This window comes from Musa acuminata, chromosome BXJ1-2 (assembly GCF_036884655.1).
Source record: "Musa acuminata AAA Group cultivar baxijiao chromosome BXJ1-2, Cavendish_Baxijiao_AAA, whole genome shotgun sequence".
In the NCBI taxonomy this organism is placed as follows: Eukaryota; Viridiplantae; Streptophyta; class Magnoliopsida; order Zingiberales; family Musaceae; genus Musa; species Musa acuminata.
The window spans coordinates 6103781-6129651 of NC_088328.1; positions in this window are offsets into that span (position 1 = coordinate 6103781).

Sequence of the window (25871 nt, forward strand, 5' to 3'; positions counted from 1 at the left end):
TTCTCTTCTAATGAACAATTGGAATGATTTGGAGAAGAAGACGTTCTCTCTAAATGCTAGAGCTATGAATGCTCTATTTTGCGCCTTAGATAAAAATGAGTTCAATCGGGTTTCTTTATATGAAACGGCTTTCGAAATTTAGCATATTCTCGAAATCACACAAAAAGGCACGAATAGAGTTAAAGAGTCAAAAGTCAATATTTTATTGCATGATTTTGAACTTTTTCGAATGAAGCCAAGCGAAACCATTGTTGACATGTACACCCATTTTACAGATGTCATCAATAGTTTAAAAGCTCTTAGCAAATGCTTTTCAAATTTTGAACTCGTTAATAAGATTTTACTATCGCTTTCTAAAAATTGGGATTAAAAAATAACGGCTATACAAGAATCAAAGAACTTGAATCATTTTCCACTCAAAGAACTAATTGGATCTTTAATGACCTATGAAATGAGTTTTATGACACATGTGTTACAAAAGGAACATTAGAACAACATTCTAAAGAATAGGGAGGATTTCAGACTTAGAATAATCGAAGACCACTCGAGCATAAGCTCAAGTGATGGTGAACTTGAACTCCTCAAGAAATTTAAAAAGTTCATAAAACATCAATCAAAAAATAAAAATAAACTTAAAAAGAACACAAATTGGGATCAATCGAGCTCCTCCAAAGATGATGAGAAAATCAACAAAGGCGAGGTGGCAAACTATACCTTAACGGCTTTCGACGATGAGATAATCAAAATGTCCTTAGTTTATTTCGAAATTACACGATGCTTTTCATGAGTTATTTTTAATTTAAAAAATTATTTTTTAAAAAATATTATACGTTTAATAAATAAAAATATAAAAAATTAGGAATCATACATATTTAGTAATTTTGAAAATAACCATGAAAATTACATGTGTTATGATAAAGGAACAAAAATGTTAGACTTAAATCATGCTAGATGTTTTAATAATAATGTGAATCATAATGATTTCCGTATTATTGAAAACACTTTATGAAATCATGCTTGATGAAATAATATAATGATGCATAATGATCATGCTTAATAAATTTATCTTTTGAAATTATGCATGATGATTTAAAGTATTGATGATTTTTGGGTCATTTATGCCATATTGATCTTTGTCGTAATAAATCTTGCACTTTTGATTTTAAACATGATACATGTTTTTGTTTGGCATAAAAAGACAAAGATATGCTTGTTTGAAATCAAATCACTTAGATTAAAACAAAAACGTGGAATGCATATTTTTCTTGAATATACCTCTAAAGCTTTTCAATTTTTCAACAAGTGTTTCTTAGTGATGAATCCATCTTATGTAATCTCTTGAAAATGATCTTGATTTAATGATTTGAATTTTAATGAGCTTTATCTTGAGCTTTCAAAATTTATAACTTGAGATTTCTCATGCATAAATCAAGATCTCCTATGTTTCTTTTATCCACTTATAAAAGAAGAGATTTGTTGAAATAAATCATGTTTTATGGCATTCATGAAAAATTAAGACATTATGCATGAATCGAGTTCTCATAAGAATCTATTTATGTTGTCTTCATTGAATTGTCTTGAAAAGATGTTGATAATTTTGATGATCTGAATTTGAATAAGTTTTATCAAAATCATGATCTTGGTTTATTGGAATTACTTGAGATATTTTTTTTAATCAAGATCTCTTATTTGTACTCCTACGATTTTTCTTGGTATTTTACTAAAGAAGAGATTTTCTATGTGAATCATAATATTTTATATGCATGAATTGAGGTCTTGTTCTCTTACACAATTAAATGAATTTTATCTATATCATGATCTCCTAAGAGTTCTTTTCGTTAATTATTTAAGAGGAGATTTGTTAAAATGGATCATGGTTTCTCTTGATTTCTCGAATTTTAGACTTGATCTTTCATTTTTTATGATTGAAATAATGATTGGAACATTGATGATATGAATGCATGGAATACTCATGATATTGTTTTGATGCTCTAAAATGATAGAAATTTTGCTAGCTTGCATACTTCAAGAAGAAGTAAAAAGCTTGCTCATCCCAAAAGATGTAAAAAATTTTGCCAACTTTTATGTGTAAAATTTGCTAGCTCACAAATTGCAAGGAGAAAAACTTTCTAGGAAGCAAAGTTGCTAGCTTATTCAAAAATGATGCATTCAATACTTATGATTTTGTTATGATGATATATTTGTTGAATCTCGGATTTTGATGATGAAGTCAATTGTCGTTTGTTATCTAATCTATATGTTGAGATAAGTGTGCAGGATTAACTACGATAAAAGTAAGACATGCAGCAGGAGTTGCGCCGGAGTCAAGACAATGATCACGTTGGGAGTTCGAGAGTTCGACGGAAGTTCGGACAGTCGTCGGAGGTTCTACGGGAACAAATCCGAGAAGTCCATAAGCTTGCCAAAGAAGCTCGTCGGAACTCGCCAAGTGAATCGTCGCAAGTCCAGGAGTTTGCCGGAAGTCCGCAGGAGCATCACCGAGGGTTCATCGGATGATCGACGGAAGTTCGCCGGAAGCTCGCCGGAAGAAGCGATTGACGCACCGGAGCAAGTTGCAGTAAATGTCTCAGGGAATATCGTAGTTAGTACAATGATTAAGTTGGAAATGGGAGGTGATCCCATTAACTTAATCTTGGGGCAATTGGGCCCTTGAAAAACTCAAATTGGGCCAAATGGATCAACCCATTCGGACCCTGATTTCTGCCAAGCGGTTGAACCGCCCAAGGCAGGAGGTTGCACCGCCTAGGCTCAGTCTCCGAGTGAGACTGGGAGGTGCAACCACTCCAGCCAGGCGGTGGCACCGCCTGGGCTTAGTCTTCGAGCGAGACTGGGTGGTGCAACCTCCCTTGACAGGAGGTGGCACCGCCTGAACTCGGTCTTCGAGCTCTGCCAGGAGGTGCAACTGCCTCAGTCAGGAGGTGCAACCGCCTGAGCTCGGTCTTCAAGCTCTGGCAGGAGGTGCAACCGCCCCTGACAGGAGGTAGCACCGCCCAGAGGCTCAGTCTTCGAGCTCTGCTAGGCGGTGCAACCGCTCCAGTCAGGAGGTGCAACCGCCTGATCCCGGAATTGACAGTTTTGAGCTCCAAATTTGAACTGGGTTGGGGCCTATAAATACCCCACTCATTCAGCACTGAAATAGTATGAACTTACACCGAAATCTTGATCTTTTTCTGTGATTCTTAGAGCTCAAAATTGTTGTAAAGGCCAAAAGTTCTTCTCCCTCTTTTCTTCTAAGTTCTGAGTTGTAAAGAGAGGAGAGAAAATTCTTTAAGGGTTGTCTCCTAAGCCCGTCAAAAGAAGTTAAACTGTAAAAGGGTGGTTGGCCTTCGCCTATTGAAGGAAGGCCTCTAGTTGACGTCGGTGACCACGTCGGTGGAGGAAGCCAAAAGTGGAGTAGGTCAAGATTGACCGAACCACTCTAAATCTCGATTTGCATTTACTTTGAGCATCTTATCTTTACTGTAATCCTCCTCAATAGCTTACTGCCTTCTGTGTTTTTACGAACGTGTTTCAAAGTTCAGTGCTTTTCGAATCGGGGTTTAAGACGCAATTCAGTTTTATCGTACGAACGTCGTATTTCAGTTTGCGCTTACGTTCTGATTTCCATTATAACTGCAAACTGCCTTTATATCTTTGCTTTAACTGCATCTCGCCTTATCTCAAGTTAAAGTAGTTTACGAATAAGCTTTTATATCAAAATCGCTTTTATCGTACGAACGTCGTATTTCAGTTTGTGCTTATATTCTGATTTCCATCATAACTGCAAATTGCGTTCATATCTTTGCTGCATCTCTCCTAGTCAAAAGTTGAAGTGATTTACGAATAGACTTTCTTACCAAAATCACTTCTATCGAACAAACGCAGTTTTCGATTTTAATCTTAGAAGGTTTTCCGCTGCACTAATTCACCCCCCCCCCCTCTTAGTGCTCTTGATCTTAACAATTGGTATCAGAGCGGGGTTAACTCTCTAACGGATTAAAACCCAAGAGAGATGGCATACGCCGGAAACCAAGAGGGCCATTCTATTACACGTCCACCCATGTTCAATGGGACTGACTACACCTATTAGAAGACCTGAATGAGGATCTTTCTTATTTCTATGGATTTTGAACTTTGGAATCTTGTCGAAAACGGATTTTCAAAGTCTTCTCTTCTAATGATCGATTGGAATGAATTGGAGAAGAAGGCTTTCACTCTTAATGCAAAGGCTATGAATGCCTTATTTTGTGCACTTGATAAAAACGAGTTTAACCGTGTTTCGACTTGTGAAACCGCATTTGATATTTGGTACACACTCGAAGTGACTCACGAAGGCACAAGTAGAGTGAAAGAGTCAAAAATCAATCTTCGGTTACATTCTTTCGAACTTTTTCAAATGAAACCGAGTGATACCATTGGCGACATGTTTACTCGTTTCACGGATGTCGTCAACGGTCTAAAAGGACTCGGAAAAAGTTTTTCGGATTTTGAGCTCGTAAATAAGATTCTAAGATCCCTTCCTAAGAGTTGGGATCCTAAAGTCACTACTATTCAAGAGGCAAAAGATCTAAGTAACTTCCCTCTTGAAGAACTAATCGGGTCATTAATGACCTACGAGATGACCTGCAAAGCTCATGAAGAGCAAGAAGACATCCTTCCAAAGAACAGGAAGGATATGGCACTTAGAACTTCAGAATACCACTTGAGAGAAAACTCAAGTGATGAGGACTGTGACGATGACTTGGCACTTCTAACAAGAAAATTTAAAAAATTCATTAAAAGAAACAAGTTTAAAAATAAACTTGAACCCAAAAAGGACCAAGTTATTTGCTATGAGTGCAAGAAGCCGGGACACTACAAGAGTGATTGTCCCCAAGTTAAGAAGAGAACATCAAAGAAGAAGGCGCTCAAAGCAACATGGGATGACTCGAGCGCATCCGAAGAAGAGGAGTCCAACACCGAGCATGTTGCTCATTACGCCTTAATGGCCATCGAAGAGGAGGTAACAAATTTAATGGATGCAGATTCATCATTTGATGAATTATTAAATGCCTTCCATGACTTATTTGATGAATGCAAGATTATTAGTAGAAAATATAAATTGCTAAAAAAAGGAGCATGATAGTCTTACTTGTAATTTTGATAAGTTAAAAACTAAATATCATGATAGTTTAAGTTCATGCACAAAATGTCATGATCTAGAAACTCTCCAAAAGGAAAACTTGCTACTTAAGGACACATTGAAGAAATTCGAGATTGGTAGCAAGTCACTGAACATGATCCTTGCAAACAAGGGTCACATTCCCAAAAGAAGTGGAATCAGATTTGTGAGAAGTCCTCACCAAAATCCAACCACCTTCATAAAAGGCCCCATCTTACATGTTCGACACCAAAGCAAATGCAACTTTTGTTGCAAACTTGGACGCAATACGTATTATTGTCCATTCAAGAAAATTAGTACGAATAAATTAATTTGGGTTCCTAAAGGAACCATGACAAATTCTATGCAACATGATAAACAATATAGATCTATTTTTGAGGCACCCAAAAGCAAATGGGTTCCAAAAAATCATCCTTTCTTGTAGAAACCTATACCATCGCAAGCTAGGAGCAAGAGATGGTACCTTGATAGTGGATGCTCAAGGCATATGACCGGAGATCCATCTCAATTCTCTAAGCTCAATAGCATAGACGAAGGCTATGTCACCTTCGGAGACAACAACAAAGGTAAAATCATTGGCAAAGGAACCATAGGTAACAAATCCAACTTCTTTATTGAAGATGTTTTGTTCGTTAATGGTTTAAAACATAACCTCTTGAGCATTAGTCAATTATGTGATAAAGGATACATTGTCAGATTCGAATCTAATGCTTGCATCATTGAAAAACCACACAAAAACATGTCTATGGTTGCATTAAAACAAAATAACGTATACACTATTGACATCAATGATTTGTGTAATGAAATGTGTTTTTCGATTTTGAATGAGGATGCTTGGCTATGGCATAGAAGATTAGGTTATGCTAGCATGAAACTAATTACTCAAATATCATCTAAAGAACTTGTAAGAGGAATTCCTCATATCAAGTTAATCAAAGATAATGTATGTGATGCTTGCCAATTAGGTAAACAAATTAAGGGTAGTTTCAAATATAAGAATCAAATAAGCACCTCTAGGCCCCTACAATTGATCCATATGGACTTGTTCGGACCAATCTCTACATCAAGTCTAGGAGGTAGCAAATACGCCTTCGTCATTGTGGATGACTATAGCAGATATACATGGACTTACTTCTTAAAACAGAAAAATGAATGCTTTAGATATTGTACCAAGTTTTGTAAACTTGTTCAAAATGAGAAGGGGTCTATGATTTTGTCTATTAGAAGTGATCACGGTGGAGAATCTCAAAACCATGATTTCCAAGAATTTTGTGAACTCAATGGATACAACAATAATTTCTCTACTCCAAGAAATCCTCAACAAAATGGAGTAGTAGAAAGAAAAAATCAAAATTTACAAGAAATAGCAAGAATCATGTTGAATGAACATAGCCTACCCAAATATTTTTGGGCCGAAGCCATAAACACCGCATGCTATATTTTGAATAGAGTTCTAGTAAAACCCTTACTCACCAAAACTCCTTATGAGTTATGGAACAACAAAAAACCCAATGTTTCATATTTTAAAGTCTTTGGGTGTAAGTGTTTTATCTTGAATGAAAAGGATAACTTAGGAAAATTTGATGCTATATCCGATGAAGGAATCTTTCTTGGTTATTCTTCGGTTTCTAAAGCTTTTCCTATCTTCACTAAAAGAACCTTAATTATTGAAGAATCCATTCTTGTTGTTTTCAATGAGATTTCCGAAATTAGGAAAAATGATTTTGATGATGATGTTAATTTTGATTCTTTAAATTTAAATGAAACCCCGTCTCCAACTAGCAACTTGGATGCATCCACTTCTGAAACATCCTTACCCAAGGATTGGAAGTATGTAGATGCTCATCCTAAGGAGATAATCTTAGGAGACACATCAAAGGGGGTTCAAACACGATCTTCTCTTAAAAATTTTTGTGCGAACGTCGCTTTTCTCTCCCAAATTGAACCCAAATGTGTTGACGAAGCCATGAAAGATGATTCATGGATTATCGCAATGCAAGATGAATTGAATCAATTTGAGAGAAATGAGGTGTGGAAGCTTGTTCCAAGGCCAAATGACCATTTAGTTATTGGTACTAAATGGGTCTTTCGAAACAAGCAAGATGAAAATGGTATCGTGGTTAGAAACAAGGCTAGATTAGTGGCCAAAGGATTCAACCAAGAAGAAGGTATCGATTACGAAGAAACCTTCACTCCTGTGGCTCGATTAGAAGACATAAGGATACTCCTTGCCTACGCTAGTAGTAATAATTTTAAGTTGTTTCAAATGGATGTTAAAAGCACTTTTCTTAATGGCTTTATTTCCGAAGAAGTCTTTTTTGAACAACCTCCTGGATTTGAAAATAATAGCCTCCCTAATCATGTGTTTAGATTAACTAAAGCTCTCTATGGTTTAAAACAAGCCCCGAGGGCTTGGTATGAGAGACTTAGTTCTTTTCTTATTGAAAATAATTTCACAAAAGGCAAGGTTGATACTACATTATTCATCAAGAATTTTGAAAATAATTTTCTCATTGTTCAGATTTATGTTGATGATATTATCTTTGGTTCCACGAATGAATCTCTTTGTGAATCGTTTGCTAAAACTATGAGTCTTGAATTCGAAATGAGTTTAATGGGAGAATTAACATTCTTCTTAGGTTTACAAATCAAACAACTAAGCAATGGCATCTTCATTAGTCAAACTAAATATGCTATGAATTTACTAAAAAAGTTTAATATGAATAACTCAAAGGCTACCAACACTCCTATGAGCATCTCCACTAAGTTAGAAATTGATGAAAGTGGAGAAAGCTTTGATCAAAAGACTTATAGGGGTATGATAGGAAGTTTACTTTACCTCACTACAACTAGACCAGATATCATGTTCAGTGTAGGACTTTGTGCTAGATTTCAATCAAACCCTAAGATATCTCATCTCAAAACAGTTAAAAGAATACTTAGATATCTTAATGGTACCACAAATCTAGGATTATGGTACCCAAAATCAGAGAATCTTGAGTTAATTACTTATGCTGATGCGGACTTTGCTTGCTGTAGACTAGATAGAAAAAGCACATCAGGAACATGTCAATTTTTAAGACATGCCCTTGTTTCCTGGTCATCTAAGAAACAAAACTCGGTTGCACTATCAACAACTGAAACTGAATATATTGCAGCAAGTGCATGTTGTGCACAAGTTGTATGGATGAAAAACACCTTAGAAGATTATAAAGTTCATCTTAAAAATATTCCCATTAAATGTGATAACACAAGTGCAATATGCTTAACAAAGAATCCTATACAACACTCAAGAACAAAACATATTGATATTAGACATCACTTTATACGAGATCATGTTACTAATCATGACATAATAATAGAGTTCATTGAAACTAAACATCAACTAGCTGATATTTTTACAAAACCTCTAAGTGAAGAACAATTTGATTTCATAAGAAGAGAATTAGGAATGTTGATGTGTCCGTATACATAAACTAGTTAAAATTATTTTTCGGACTTTATTGAATGATCAAATCACTTGATTGTCATTACATGCCTAAATAACATGTTGGAGATTATGTGTTGAATACAAAAATGTTTTGTCTTCATGATTGTCTTTGAAAATCTATAACATAGTCTTGTCCGAATGCATGAAAGTGTTCATTTCATTTTCGGATTCGCTTAACAATTGGAATGCTAAAAATCAGATTTTCTCATACACTCTTATGAAAAATATTTTTCTGAAATAGATTTGATGAAATGATTCCTACTTATGAATTCCATCTTGAAATATGGATGATAGTACTTTTACTTGCAAAGAGATGTTTCACACACATATCTTGACTCAAAGTAAACTCACAAATATCTGGTATCACAAATAGCTTTCTTCCTTCATGCAAAAAGATTATAACAAATAAAAAGGAAGAAGTATTCAAAGCAATCTACGTATCATGCTTTCCTTTATATGTTTGATTTCCTATCACTAACTATTGAAAAATAACATGAACCCAGTAAAGGCATGAACAATTATCGCACTTATGCTCAAAATTTGCTTATATTGTTCTCCTGGTATCACAACTACCATGCTTTTTGTTGATGACAAAGGGGGAGAAATATATGAATTGATGCTATAAACACTGATGCTATAATTATGTCATGCTTGCATCACCGAGAAATATATGAATTGGTGCTATTCACACTGATGCTATAATTATGCCATGCTTGCATCACCGAGAAATATATGAATTGATGCTATACACACTGATGCTATAATTATGCCATGCTTGCATCACCGAGAAATATATGAATTGATGCTATACACACTGATGCTATAATTATGCCATGCTTGCATCACCGAGAGATATATGAACAGATGCTATGATTAATTTGCATTATGCCTTGTTTGTATCGTGTCAAGATATCAAACAAAAAACTTGCATCGTAATTTTACGAGTTGATATCTTACCATGTGATGAAATGCAATACTTGCTAAAATATTTGAAATGTGTACATCATGTAATGATATCAAAATCTTACTTCGCAGCTTTACATGTTGATATCTTACAATATGATGAATTGCTACTATTACCATCATTCAAACTTGTAATGTAAAATTTGAAAATGAATGTCAAGCCTTGACATCATCTTCAGAGAGATACATCATGATGGGAGTATTAATAAGTTCAAATGATTTTAATGTATCAATATGTCTCTTGAATTCTTAGGTTTTGAATTCAAGAATGACTTATCTCAAGTATGACATATAGACAGGGGGAGTTAAGGTTAACTCCATTATCAATTGATTGTCATCATCAAAAAGGGGGAGATTGTTGAATCTCGGATTTTGATGATGAAGTCAATTGTCATTTGTTATCTAATCTATATGTTGAGATAAGTGTGCAAGATTAACTATGATGAAAGTAAGACATGCAGCAGGAGTTACGCCGGAGTCAAGTCAATGATCACGTTGGGAGTTCGAGAGTTCGACGGACGTTCGGACAGTCGTCGGAGGTTCTACGGGAACAAATCCGAGAGTCCATAAGCTTGCCAAAGAAGCTCGTTGGAACTCGCCAAGTGAATCGTCGCAAGTCCATGAGTTTGCCGGAAGTCCGTAGGAGCATCACCGAGGGTTCATCGGATGATCGACGGAAGTTTACCGGAAGCTCGCCGGAAGAAGCGATTGACGCACCGAAGCAAGTTACAGTAAATGTCTTAGGGAATATCGTAGTTAGCACAATGATTAAGTTGGAAATGGGAGGTGATCCCATTAACTTAATCTTGGGGCAATTTGGCTCCTGAAAAACCCAAATTGGGCCGAATGGATCAACCCATTCGGACCCTAATTTTTGCCAAGCGGTTGAACCACCCAAGGCAGGAGATTGCACCGCTTGGGCTTAGTCTCCGAGCGAGACTGGGAGGTGCAACCGCTCCAGCCAGGCGGTGGCACCGCCTGGGCTCAATCTCCAAGCTAGATTGGGCAGTGCAACCTCCCCTAACAGGAGGTGGCACCGCCTGAGCTCGATCTTCGAGCTCTGCCAAGCGGTGCAACCGCCTCAATCAGGAGGTGCAATCGATTGAGCTCGGTCTTCGAGCTCTGGCAGGAGGTGCAACCGCCCCTGACAGGAGGTAGCACCGCCCATAGGCTCAGTCTTCGAGCTCTGCCAAGCGGTGCAACCACTCCAGTCAGGAGGTGCAACCGCCTAATCCCGGAATTCCGGGACTTGACAGTTTTGAGCTCCAAATTTGAACTGGGTTGGGGCCTATAAACACCCCACCCATTCAGCACTGAAATGGTATGAACTTACACTGAAATCTTAATATTTTTCTGTGATTCTTAGAGCTCAAAATTATTGTAAAGGTCAAAAGTTCTTCTCCCTCTTTTCTTCTAAGTTCTGAGTTGTAAAGAGAGGAGAGAAAATTCTTTAAGGGTTGTCTCCTAAGCCCGTCAAAAGGAGTGAAACTGTAAAAGGGTGGTTGGCCTTCGCCTATTGAAGGAAGGCCTCTAGTTGACGTCGGTGACCTCGTCGGTGGAGGAAACCAAAAGTGGAGTCGGTCAAGATTGACCGAACCACTCTAAATCTCGGTTTGCATTTACTTTGAGCATCTTATCTTTACTGCAATCCTCCTCAATAGTTTACTGCCTTCCGTGTTTTTACGAACGAGTTTCAAAGTTCAGTGCTTTTCGAATCGGGGTTTAAGACGCAAATCAGTTTTATCGTACAAACGTCGTATTTCAGTTTGCGCTTACGTTCTAATTTCCATTATAACTGCAAACTGCCTTTTTATCTTTGCTTTAACTGCATCTCACCTTATCTCAAGTTAAAGTAGTTTACGAATCAGCTTTTATACCAAAATCGCTTTTATCGTACGAACGTCGTATTTCAGTTTGCGCTTATATTCTGATTTCCATCATAACTTTAAACTGTGTTCATATCTTTGCTGCATCTCTCCTAGTCAAAAGTTGAAGTGATTTACGAATCGGCTTTCTTACCAAAACCACTTCTATCGAACAAACGCAGTTTTCGATTTTAATCTTAGAAGGTTTTCCGCTGCACTAATTCACCCCCCCCCCCTCTTAGTGCTCTTGATCCTAACAGTATTTGATGTATTGCATATCATGTATGAGAATCATGATTAAAATTGCATTGACTTGAATTAAATTTAAATTTAAGGTTTATCTCAATTATGACATATTGAAATAAGAATGACACTTTATTTTTGTCATAATTTAAACATTGATGAATTGCACCATTGTTTTGTTATTCTTCTCTTTTTGCCAATGACAAAGGGGGAGAAAGAATTTCTAACATGCACATCACGAAAAGTGGCAAACTTGTTAGCTTGTACAAGTCAAGAAGATGCAAAAACATGTTAACTTGCTTATCTCAAAAGAGAAGCAAAGATTGCTAACTTGTATATTTCAAGAAGCAAAAGATGCCTTCTTGAACATCTTAAATATTGCTAGCTTATATGATGTAAAACTCAAAATTTTTGCTGGCTTGCAATGATGATAAAACTTGAGATTTATTATGCAATGATTTGAACTTTGATATCTAAAAACACATGCTAGTTGCACTTCTCCTTTTTGTTGATGACAAAGGGGGAGAAGTATGATGTTATGCATAAGTTTATGATAACATATTGCTTGGATTTTTGAATCCAAGAGTCTATCAATATGACATATTGATAGAGAGAGTTTGTTTAAACTCCGGGAGTTTATTTAAACTCCGGGAGTTTATTTAAACTCCGTCATCAATTGGTTGTCATCATAAAAAATGGGGAGACTATTGAATCTCAAAGTTTGTTGATGAAACCAATTGATATGTGTTTATGAATTGATCTGTATTTTTAAGTAATGCAGGATTCTTCGATCAGGATGAGACAATTAAAGCACGAAAAATCATGTTGGGCCGGTGGAACATGTTGTTAGGATCAAGAGCACTAAGAGGGGGGGGGGGGGGGTGAATTAGTGCAGCGGAAATCTTTCGACGATAAAAAAAAACGTTCGAACGATAAAAACGATTTAGGTGTGAAAGCCGATTCTAAGATTACTTTAACTTAAGATCAAGCGAGATGACGTTAAAGTCAATCTATGAAGGCAGTTTGCAGTTATGATGCAAACCAGAATATAAGCGCAAATTGAAATACAACGTTCGTACGAAGAAACTGATTTACGTCTAAATGCTGATTCGTAAATCACTTTGATTAGGTGAGATGCAGCTTAGGCAAGGATATAAAGGCAGTTTGCAGTTAAGATAAAAATCAAAACGTAAATGCAAACTGAAATATGATGATCGTACGAAAAAATAGATTTACATCTAAACGCTGATTTACAAAGTGCAAAGCTTGAAACCCAATCGTATATGCGCAGAACGCAGTAAGCTTTAGAGGCAGTTTGCAGTAAAGATAATATGCTCAAAGTAAATGCAAACCGAGATTTAGAGTGGTTCGGTCAATCTTGACCTGCTCCACTTTTGGCTTCCTCCACCGACGAGGTCACCGACATCAACTAGAGGCCTTCCTTCAATAGGCGAAGGCCAACCACCCTTTTACAGTTTCACTCCTTTTGACAGGCTTAGGAGACAATTCTTACAGAATTTTCTCTCCTCTCTTTACAACTCAGAACTTGGAAGAACAGAGGGAGAAGAACTTTTGGCCTTTACAACAATTTTGAGCTCTAAGAATCACAGAAAAAGATCAAGATTTCGGTGTAAGTTCTTGTGCTTTCAGTGCTGAATGGGTGGGGTATTTATAGGCCCCAACCCAGTTCAAATTTGGAGCTCAAAACTGTCAATTCCCGGAATTCCGAGATCAGGCGGTTGCACCTCCTGACTGGAGCGGTTGCACCGCCTGGCAGAGCTCGAAGACTGAGCCTCTGGGCGGTGCTACCTCCTGTCAGGGGCGGTTGCACCTCCTGACAGAGCTCGAAGACCGAGCTCAGGCAGTTGCACCTCCTGACTAAGGCGGTTTCACCGCTTGGCATAGCTCGAAGACTGAGCTCAGGCGGTGCCACCTCCTATCAGGGGAGGTTGCACCGCCCAGTCTCGCTCGGAGACTGAGCCCCAAGCGGTGCCACCGCTTGGCTGGAGCAGTTGCACCTCCCAGTCTCGCTCGAAGACTTAGCCCAGGCGGTTCAACCTCCTGCCTTGGGCGGTTCAACCACCTAGCAGAAATCAAGGTCCGAATGGGTTGATCCATTCGGCCCAATTTAGGTTTTTCAGGGGCCCAATTGCCCCAAGATTAAGTTAATGGGATCACCTCCCATTTCCAACTTAATTAATGTGCTAACTACGATTTTTCTAAGACATTTACTGCAACTTGCTCCAATGCGTCAATCGCTTCTTTCGGCGAGCTTCCGGCGAACTTCCGTCGATCATCCGATGAACCCTCGGTGATGCTCCTGCAGACTTCCGGCAAACTCCTGGACTTGCGACGATTCACTTGGCGAGTTCCGACGAGCTTCTTTGGCAAGCTTATGGACTTATCGGATTTGTTCCCGCAAAACATCCGACGACTGTCCGAACTTCCATCGAACTCTCGAACTCCCAACGTGATCATTGTCTTGACTTCAGCGCAACTCCTGCTACGTGTCTCACTTTCATCGTAGTTAATCCTGCACACTTATCTCAACATATAGATTAGATAACAAATGACAATTGACTTCATCATCAAAATCCGAGATTCAACAATCTCCCCCTTTTTGATGATGACAATCAATTGATAATGGAGTTAACCTTAACTCCCCCTGTCTATATGCCATATTTGAGATAAGTCATTCTTAAATTCAAAAACTAAGAATTCAAGAGACATATTGATAAGTTAAAATCATTTGAACTTATCAATACTCCCATCATGATTCCCATCATGATGTATCTCTCTAAAGATGATGTCAAGGCTTGACATTCATTTGCAAATATAACAAGTTTGAATGATGGTAATAGCAGCAATTCATCATATAGTCAAGGCTGTGAAGTAAGATTTTGATATCATTACATGATGCACACATTTCAAATATTTTAGCAAGTATTGCATTTCTTCACATGGTAAGATATAAACTCAAGGCATAATGCATGACATATGTTCATATATCTCTTGGTGATGCAAGCTTGGCATAATCATAGCATCAGTGTTTATAGCATCAATTCATATATTTCTCCCCCTTTGTCATCAACAAAAAGCATGGTAGTTGTGATACCAGCAAATTATCAAGCATATAAAGGAGGGCATGATACGTAGATTGCGTTGAATACTTCTTCCTGTTTTTTGTTATAATCCTTTTTGCATGAAGGAGGAAAGCCATTTGTGATACCAGCTATTTCTGAGTTTTCTTTGAGTCAAGATATGTGTGTGAAATAGCTTTTTGCAAGTAAAAATACTATCATCCATATTTCAAGATGGAATTCATAAGCAAGAATTATTTCATCAAATTCATTTCAAAAGAAATATTTTTCATAAGAATGTATGAGAAAATTCGATTTTTAGCATTCCGATTGTTAAGCAAATCCGAAAATGAAATGAACTCTTTCATGCATTCGGACAAGACTATGCTATAGATTTTCAAATACAATCATGAAGACAAAACATTTTTGTATTCAACACATAATTTCCAACATGTTATTTAGGCATGTAATGGCAATCAAGTGATTTGATCATTCAATAAAGTCCGAAAAATAATTTTAACTAGTTTATGTATTCGGACACATCAACATTCCTAATTCTCTTTTTATGAAATCAAATTGCTCTTCACTCAGAGGTTTTGTAAAAATATCAGCTAGTTGATGTTTAGTATCAATGAACTCTATGGTTACGTCATGATTAGTAACATGATCTCGTATAAAGTGATGTTTAATATCAATATGTTTTGTTCTTGAGTGTTGTATAGGATTCTTGGTTAAGCATATTGCACTCGTGTTATCACATTTAATGGGAATATTTTTAAGATGAACTTTGTAATCTTCTAAGGTGTTTTTCATCCATACAACTTGTGCACAGCATGCACTTGCTGCAATATATTCAGCTTCGGTTGTTGATAGTACAACCGAGTTTTGTTTCTTAGATGACCAGGAAACAAGGGCATGTCCTAAAAATTGACATGATCCTGATGTGCTTTTTCTATCTAGTCTACAGCCAACAAAGTCCACATCAGCATAAGCAATTAACTCAAGATTCTCTGATTTTGGGTACCACCTAGATTTGTGGTACCATTAAGATATCTAAATATTCTTTTAATTGCTTTGAGATGAAATATCTTAGGATTTGATTGAAATCTAGCACAAAGTCCTACACTGAACATGATGTCTGGTCTGGTTGTAGTGAGGTAAAGTAAACTTCCTATCATACCCCTATAAGTTTTTTGATCGAAGCTTTCTCCACTTTCATCAATTTCTAACTTAGTGGAGGTACTCATAGGAGTGTTAATTACCTTTGAGTTATTCATATTAAGCTTTTTTAATAAATTCATAGCATATTTAGTTTGACTAATAAAGATGTCATTGCTTAGTTGTTTGATTTGTAAGCCTAGGAAGAATATTAATTCTCCCATTAAACTCATTTCGAATTCAAGACTTATAGTTTTAGCATCAACATAAATCTGAACAATGAGAAAATTATTTTCAAAATTCTTGATGAATAGTGCTATCACCGACGTCGTTGTCATGGCTACCTTAAGTTTGTCGAAGGTAGCGGAGGCTTTGTCCGACCATTGGAAGGTATCTTTTTTTAGTAGTTAAGTGAGAGGTGCGTTGATCTTCCCATAGTCCACTTTAGGATTTATATTTATGTAAGTTGAAAGGGAAATTTTTAGAAAAGTGCATTGTAATCGCTTAGTGTATAATCAATAATGGAAGCTAAATTTATGATATGCTTTGAAGTTATAAATTAGGCTTTATGATTAGTAAAATTTTATCTTAGAACTTAAAATGGTCGACTCAATTACCAAGCCATAAAGATATTTTGTAATAACATGAGCGATTTTTTCTCTAAGAATGATAAGTACTTTAATAGTTTTAAGTATATTAAGATAAAATATTTGATAGTTAAAGAAAGAGTCTAGAAACAACAAGTGTCAATTGTGTTGAATCTCGGATTTTGATGATGAAACTAATTAATTATGTTTAGATGTTTAAATGCATTTTGAGTGATGCAGGTCTACTCGATCAGGATTAGACAATTAACGCAGGAGGAATTGACGTTGCACCGGAGGAGATCACGTTAGGATATTGGATGGCAGAAGGCTTCGGACGTCGGGCATCAGGCCAAGAGCGGAATTGCGCCAAGGATATCGGGGTTGCGGGGGTCAACTGCCGATTGGGCAAGAAGCCGCAAGAGAGGACGATGCGCTGAAGAATCGGACGAAGCGCCAACTAATGACGTGCTGGGCAATAGAATGTCAATTCGCGTTGTAATAATTATCTAGATCGGAGTAGAGTTTTGGCTTGTGTGTGCAGGATTAACTACGATAACGATGAAGACATAAAGCGAAACAAAGTGTCGGAGTCAAGCACGAAGGATTTGTTGCGAGTTCGAGAGTTCGACGGAAGTCCGAAGGTTCATCGGGAATGCTGCCGGAACTAGCCGAGAATGAGTAGGGAGCTTGCTGAAGGGTTTTTCGGAAGCTCGCCGGAAGGTTCAGTGGAAGTTCGCGGAGTTCGCCAAGAAAGATCGGAGCTTGCCGAAGAAGCTCATTGGAACTCGCCAAGATCAAATCGTGAAGTCTAGGAGCTTGCCAGGAGTCCGCATAATGGTTTCCGAGAGTTCATCGGAAGACCGCCGGAAGTTCGCCAGAAAAAGTCTTGACTTGCAAACTTTATAATAGCTTAGGAAATGTCTTTAAATTCGTAGTTAGCACATAAATTAGGGTTAGGATTAGGTGTTAATCCTATAACCCAAGTAGGGACCAATTGGGCCCGAGTTCGGACTGGTTTGGGCCAAGTTTGGAGCCCAACCAGTGAGCTGAAATAGTGTAGACGGTGGCACCGCCTAGAACTTGAGATCCAGGCGGTGGCACCACTTGGCTGGGCGGTAGCACCGCCCAGCACCCGAGAGCCAGGCGGTGGCACCGCTTGGCTGGGCGGTGGCACCACTAGTACACTGTCGTGTCAGACACTGACAGGCGGTGGCACCACCACTGACAAGCGGTGGCACCGCCAGCATCGGGAACCAAAGAGAATTTAAATTTTGGAGCCCAAATTTGAATCCTCTTGAGGCCTATAAATACCCCTCAATTCTCAGCTGAGATTACAACCTTTGAGAAGCAAGAGATTGAGATAAAAGTCTTAGCAAAGCCTTTAGAAAGTTTTTGTTTTCAATAGCTTGAGTGTTCACCTCCCTCTTTCTCTTTGAAAATTTGTAAGAGTGTGAACCACTTGTAAAAGGTTGTAAGAGGGGTATTTGTCCTTCCCCTTCAAAGTGATTTGCTAGTGGAAGTTGGGAGCCTCTTTGAAGAAGGCTTCGCAAGTGGATGTAGGTCATTTTGACCGAACCACTTTAAATCGGTGTGTTCTCTGGTTTGCATTTACTTATTGCTATTTACCTTACTGCAAACCTTCATATGTGCTTTACTTCCTCATTTCTTTTGCTGCACACCTTTATGAACACGCTTTCAAGATAAGCACTTCCGAGTTCGATTTTTTATCGTACGAAAGATTTTTCCAAAATCGAAGTTTTAATCCGCTGCACTAATTCACCCCCCCCCTCTTAGTGCCGCTCCGATCCTAACAATTGGTATCAGAGCCTGGTATTTCTCATTTTGGATTTACACCCGAGAGAAATGGCTCTTCATGGCTTTCAAGAGGGCTTATCGGTTGTTCGTCCACCGTTATTTAACGGATTGGACTACACCTATTGGAAAACTCGAATGAGAGTTTTCTTGATTTCTATGAATTTGGATTTATGGAATATCGTTGAAAACGGTTTTCAACTTCCCTCTAAACCGATGAACGAATGGTCGGATTTGGAGAAGAAGTATTTTTCTTTAAACGCAAAGGCTATGAATGCCTTATATTGCGCTTTGGATAAAAATGAGTTCAATCGGATTTCTACGTGCGAAACGGCATTTGATATTTGGCGAACACTTGAAATCACGCACGAGGGAACTAGTAGAGTCAAAGACTCGAAAGTTAACATTTTATTGCATGATTTCGAGCTTTTTCGAATGCAACCAAGCGAGACTATAGGCGACATGTACACCCGTTTCACGGATGTCGTCAATAATCTAAGAGTTTTTGGTAAATCTTTTTTGAATTTTGATCTCGTAAACAAGATCTTAAGATTCCTACCAAAAAGGTGGGATCATAAAATAACCGTAATACAAGAAACAAACTATTTAAATATTTTTCCACTTGAAGAACTAATTAGTTCGTTGATAACATATGAAATGGTGCACAATACACATGATGAACATGATAAAAAAATCACCTTCCAAAGAACAGGAAGGATTTGGAACTCCGGACAAATGAATACCGCTTGAGTGATGACTCAAGTGATGAGGACAATGATGAACTTGAACTTCGAACACTAAATCTTAATAACTTTATTAAACAAAAATCTAAAATAAACAATGAACTTGAACGGAGGAAAAGGCCAAAGAAGAGGAAGGCAACCAAGGATGAATCAAAAACTTCCAAAGGTGAAATAGCGAATTGGGCTTTGACGAGCTTCGACTACAAGTTAAGTAACTCAACTCTCTTGAATTATTTTGAAATTACATAAAACTTTTCATGAGTTATTTTTAATTTAGTTTAGGATTAATTACATGAAAATAAAAAAATTAGAAATCATTCTTATCATTCTAGTAATTTTGAAAATAATCATGAAAATTGTATGTTTATGATAAAAAAAATGATTTTGATTAAAAATGTCTTATGAAATATGATATCATGCCTAATAAATTTATTTTTTGAAGCTATGCATGATGATGATGAGTTTTGGGTAATTTATAGTTTATTGATTATTGATGATTTCCATAATGATCTTTTACGATTTATGGATTATCGATTTATACCATGATGAAAGTTGCTTTAGAAAATGATGCACGGCTTTTATATGCAAACTAAGCATGAAAAGATAGATTCACCTAAAAAGAAAAATGTATGACTACAACAAATAACAAATGATTTTGGTTGAAAATACTTTATGCTCAATGAAACCATCATTGATGAATATGCTTTATGTTTAATAGTTTTTTTGGCTTATATGCTCTATCATGATAAATATTTTGAAATCATGTTTGATTTGAAGTAATGCATAATGATCATGCTTAATGATGCATTTTTTGATTTGACATAAAAGTGGCTTTAAAAAATGTTGTATGTTTTGATTTGACATAAATGAAATAGGCATGCTTATATGAAATAGTGAAGTGTCATGCTTGACAATTGTATACTTAATGATACATAAAGTTGTAATAAAAATAATAATATTTTAATACTATGATTTGATGATTTTATGCATGACATTGTAAAGTTATATATAATGATGCATAATGATGAAATTGTGTAATAAAAATATTAAACATTTTGAAACCTTGTTTTAGTGTCGTGCATATTGATCATGCTTAATAAATCTTGAAATTATGCATGATGAATCTTACGATTTTTGGATTATTGATTTTTACAATAATGAAAGTACCTTATTGATCTTTGTTGTAATAAATCTTACTCTTTCGGATTTAAAATTGATACATGTTTTTATTTGGCATAAATGAAACAAAATCATATATTTTGAAACAATCGAAAAGAGGGAAACATTCTTGAAAATTATTTTGCTCAATCTTATTGATTTTGATGAATCCATTTGTATCATCTTTGTGAATCTCTTGGATTTTAATAATGATTTTGATGATATAAATTTGAATATTTTTTATCGAAATCACGATCTTGATCTCTTGAAATTTATAAAATGAAATCCTTTATGAATTAAGATTGTTTTCTATTTAAAAGGAGATTTGTCGAAATGTTTCATAGTCTTTTAGTATTCATGATCTTGATAATTATGTTTTGAAACTTTATGTAAACCAAGAATGTTCATCATGATTCTCTCTTTGAATATTTAAAGATGAGAATTTTCTAGATGAATCATGATTTTGATGATTGAATATTTGATGTGCATGAATTGAGATCTTGCTCTCCTACTATTCTTTTTGCTATTCACCAAAAGGAAGACTAATTCTAATAAACCATGATATGCTATATGAATTTTATTGTATTCATGAAGTAATATCTCATCATTAATTTTTGTTTATATTCCTTCATGTGATGATATGAATGTATGAAACACTTATGATATGATTTTTTATACAATTTCATGTATTCGTGAAATATTTATCTCATCACCCAATTAATTCCTCTTGATACTCCTAATGTAATGAAGTGAAATTATGCATGAAATTCAAATGGGGAGAAGTTTTGATTATGCATGGTAGGATATAATTTGACAAATTGATACCATCATGATATGAAACATTTATGATTTGCAATGATGTATGCAGTACTTGTGCTTTCTAATTATGATGTGATGTATTACATATGATGTAAATTATGATTTAAAATACTATGAGTTGTTGCTAAAATGATGTATTATAAATATTGATTTAATTACTCTAAATGATGAATGTTTGGTATCATGATCAAAATGTTGACAAATAGTTAAAAATTTTAGTATCATGTATGATATCCTCATAATGTTGATCGATTTATTCAATATCATGCATGAATGAATATAAGGTTTTTGAAAATGTGCATATTCTAATTTGAAAATATGATGATGCACAAATAAGATTGATACTTACCTTTGTCATAATTGATGTAAAGGGTCTTCCCTTCTTTTTGACAATGACAAAGGGGGAGATAGCTAGCTTGCACAAGTCAAGAAGATGCAAAAACTTGATTGCTAGCTTGCCTATCTTAAGTAACAAAGATTGCTAACTTGCTTATTTCAAGAAGCAAAAGTTGTCTTCTTGAACATCATTATCTGGCCTATCTCAAAATACAAAACATGCTAACTTTTTACGGAAGCAAAATTGCTAGCTCAAACATTACAAAGGAAGCAAAAATTTGCTAGCTTGAAACTTGCATATCATGAAAATTGCTAGCTTGTAGTCTAAAGAGAAGCAATTAGATGTTATCTCAAGAAAATAAAAAATGCTAAACTTGCACATCTTTAGTTGCTACATTACATGATAATAAAACTTAATATTAATTTTTTTTTCATACAATGTATTGGACTTTTTACCTCAAAACACTTGATACTTGGAATATTTTAAAATGTGATCTTGATAAGAATGTTTCAAGTTGCTCTTTGTGCTATATCTTTTCAAATGAATCATGAGCCTTGATATCATATATTTCATAACATAGAAATAACAAGATTTCTTTGCCTTGTCTGCCTTATGTGATGATTGTACATCAATTTGCTTTATTATGAATTATATGAATCTTGATCGTGAACTTGTTAAGAAGAATTTTAATGAACCATGAATCATATCTTTGGTATTCATGAATTGATCCTTATTGATACATTTCATGAATTCTTTGCATATTTAGCTTGTTGAATGGTTGAAATTTTTAGCCATGAGTCCTCCCTTTCTTTTTTACTATGATAAAGGGGGAGAAGGTTTTGCTAGCTTGTGCATTAAAAATGAAAGTAAACTTCCTAGCATGCTAAGGAAGTAAAACTTGCAAGCTTGCACTTCTCAAAAAGAGAAGAAAGATCTTGCCAATCGAAAGAAGCAAAAAGTGTAAAACTTAGAAAACTTACAACAAAATTGCTCTTGCCATGCTTTGTATCAAAAATAGGTTGATATCCTTAAAAGCATCGCATTAAATTTTTTAGTGTATTGCAATGTATCACATGTATCACAAATTAAAATTTTTTAGACTATTATCATATCATGTTTAACAATTGATATCTTTCATTGATATGTTAAATTATCATCTCATGATATATCGCATAATGATATCAAGATTTGCGATTGTATCATGTGATCCTTGGTGAATTTTCACATCGATATCCTTCATGAAATGATTTCTTTGCATTATTGTCTTGTATGCATCGTGTGATGATTGAAATATTGATTGATGCAAAGTTGATGTAAAAGTCTAAATTATTGGTTCCTCTCCTTTTTGACATTGACAAAGGGGGAGAAAGTTATTGCTAGCCTGCACACTTGAATGAAGAATTTGCTAGCTCGATAATTATAATGAAGAAATTTGCTATATCAAACATCATAAATATTGTTACTTGCAAAGAAAAGCAAAGTGCAATCTTGCATAAAAATTCAAGTGTTGAATTGCCATGATTGAGCTTAAGAATCTTGCTATGCTTTTGTGCTTATATGTTGTGATGAAAATCTAGCTTCATATTGCAAAAACTTGCATATCTTTTAAAATAGGTAGAGCTACTTCTCTTTTTTGTTGATGACATAGGGGGAGAAGTATATTGATGACTTTCTGCATTGAATTGAATAATTTATATATATTTGCATGATGGTTTAAATGCTTTTCATAACATGTGATGAATGGTACTTGGATTTCGGATAATCCAAGTGTTCTATCAATGGCATATTGATAGGGGGAGTTTGGTTAAACTCCGGGGAGTTAAGGTTAACTATGTTAGTCGTCAATTAGTTGTCATCATCAAAAAGGGGGAGATTGTTGAATCTCGGATTTTGATGATGAAACTAATTGATTGTGTTTAGATGTTTAACTGCATTTTGAGTGATGCAGGTCTACTCAATCAGGATTAGACCGTTAACGCAGGAGGAATTGACGTTGCGCTGGAGGAGATCATGTTAGGATATTGGATGGCAGAAGGCTTCGGACGTCGGGCATTAAGCCAAGAGCGTAACTGCGCTAAGGATATCGGGGTTGCGGAGGTCAACCTTCGATTGGGCAATAAACCGCAAGAGAGGACAATGCATTGAAGAATCGGACGAAGCGCCAACCAATGACGTGCCGAGCAACATAATGTCAATTCGCGTTGTAATAATTATCTAGATCGGTGTAGAGTTTTGGCTTGTGTGTGCAGGATTAACTACGATAACGATGAAGACATAAAGTGAAACAAAGTGTCAGAGTCAAGCGCGAAGGATTTGTTGCGAGTTCGAGAGTTCGACAGAAGTCCGAAGGTTCGTCGGGAATGCTGTCGGAACTAGCCAAGAATGAGTAGGGAGCTTGCCGAAGGGTTTTTCGGAAGCTCGCCGGAAGGTTCGTTGGAAGTTCGCGGAGCTCGCCGAGAAAGATCGGAGCTTGCCGAAGAAGCTCGTTGGAACTCGCCAAGATCAAATCATGAAGTCTAGGAGCTTGCCGGGAGTCCGCATAATGGCTTCCGAGAGTTCGTCGGAAGACCGCCGGAAGTTCGCTAGAAGCTTGCCGGAAAAAGTCTTGACTTATGGACTTTGTAATAGCTTAGGAAATGTCTTTAAATTTATAGTTAGCATGTTAATTAGGGTTAGGATTAGGTGTTAATCCTATAACCCATGAAGGGGCCAATTGGGCCCAAGTTCATACTGGTTTGGGCCAAGTTTGGAGCCCAACCAGTGAGCTGAAATAGTGTAGGCGGTGGCACCACTAGTACACTGTCAGTGTCAGACATTGACAAGCTGTGGCACCGCCAGCATCGGGAACCAAAGAGAATTCAAATTTTGGAGCCCAAATTTGAATCCTCTTGAGGCCTATAAATACCCCTCAATTCTCAGTTGAGATTACAACATTTGAGAAGAAAGAGATTGAGATAAAAGTCTTAGCAAAGCCTTTAGAAAGTTTTTGTTTTCAATAGCTTGAGTGTTCACCTCCCTCTTTCTCTTTGAAAATTTGTAAGAGTGTGAACCACTTGTAAAAGGTTGTAAGAGGGGTATTTGTCCTTCCCCTTCAAAGTGATTTGCTAGTGGAAGTTGGGAGCCTCTTCGAAGAAGGCTTCGCAAGTGGATGTAGGTCATTTTGACCGAACCACTTTAAATCGGTGTGTTCTCTGGTTTGCATTTACTTATTGCTATTTACCTTACTGCAAACCTTCATATGTGCTTTACTTCCTCATTACTTTTGCTGCACACCTTTATGAACACGCTTTCAAGATAAGCACTTCCGAGTTCGATTTTTTATCGTACGAAAGATTTTTCCAAAATCGAAGTTTTAATCCGCTGCACTAATTCACCCCCCCCTCTTAGTGCCGCTCCGATCCTAACAAATTGAGAGCTTTAGCACCACTTTAATGATTATTGATCCATTTACTAAGGATTTACACTCTAAAGTATTTAAATAGTATATTTAAGCAAGCCATAAATATGGTGATAGATGTTCAGGTGAATGTTATTATTGATTTTTTTTACTTAATTAAGGTTATTTATTTCTATTATCTTAGTTACATTTATATTTATGTATATTATAGTTGAATGTGATAACATAATTATCTTGATAAGATAAATTATATGTGTCATAATGAATTATATTACGAAAGGTATATAGAATGAAGTCTAATATTGATGATATACAATTGCTATGACTTGTTAGGATCAAGAGCACTAAGAGGGGGGGGGGGTGAATTAGTGCAGCGGAAAACCTTATGCGATTAAAATCGAAAACTGCTTTCGTTCGATAGAAGTGATTTTGGTAAGAAAGCCGATTCGTAAATCACTTCAACTTTTGACTAGGAGAGATGCAGCAAAGATATGAACGCAGTTTGCAGTTATGATGGAAATCATAATATAAGCGCAAACTGAAATACGACGTTCATACGATAAAAGTGATTTCGGTATAAAAGCTAATTCGTAAACCACTTTAACTTGAGATAAGGCGAGATGTAGATAAAGCAAAGATATAAAGGTAGTTTGCAGTTATAATGGAAATCAGAACGTAATCGCAAACTGAAATATAACGTTCGTATAATAAAACTGATTTGTGTTTTAAATCCTGATTCAGAAAGCACTGAACTTTGAAACACGTTCGTAAAAAACACAGAAGGCAGTAAGCTATTAAGGAGGTTTGCAGTAAAGATAATATGCTCAAAGTAAATGCAAACCGAGATTTAGAGTGGTTCGGTCAATCTTGATCTAGTCCACTTATGGCTTCCTCCACCGACGAGGTCACCGACGTCAACTAGAGGCCTTCCTTCAATAGGAGAAGGCCAACCACCCTTCTACAGATTCACTCCTTTTGACGGGCTTAGGAGACAACCCTTACAGAATTTTCTCTCATCTCTTTACAACTCAGAACTTGGAAGAACAGAGGGAGAAGAA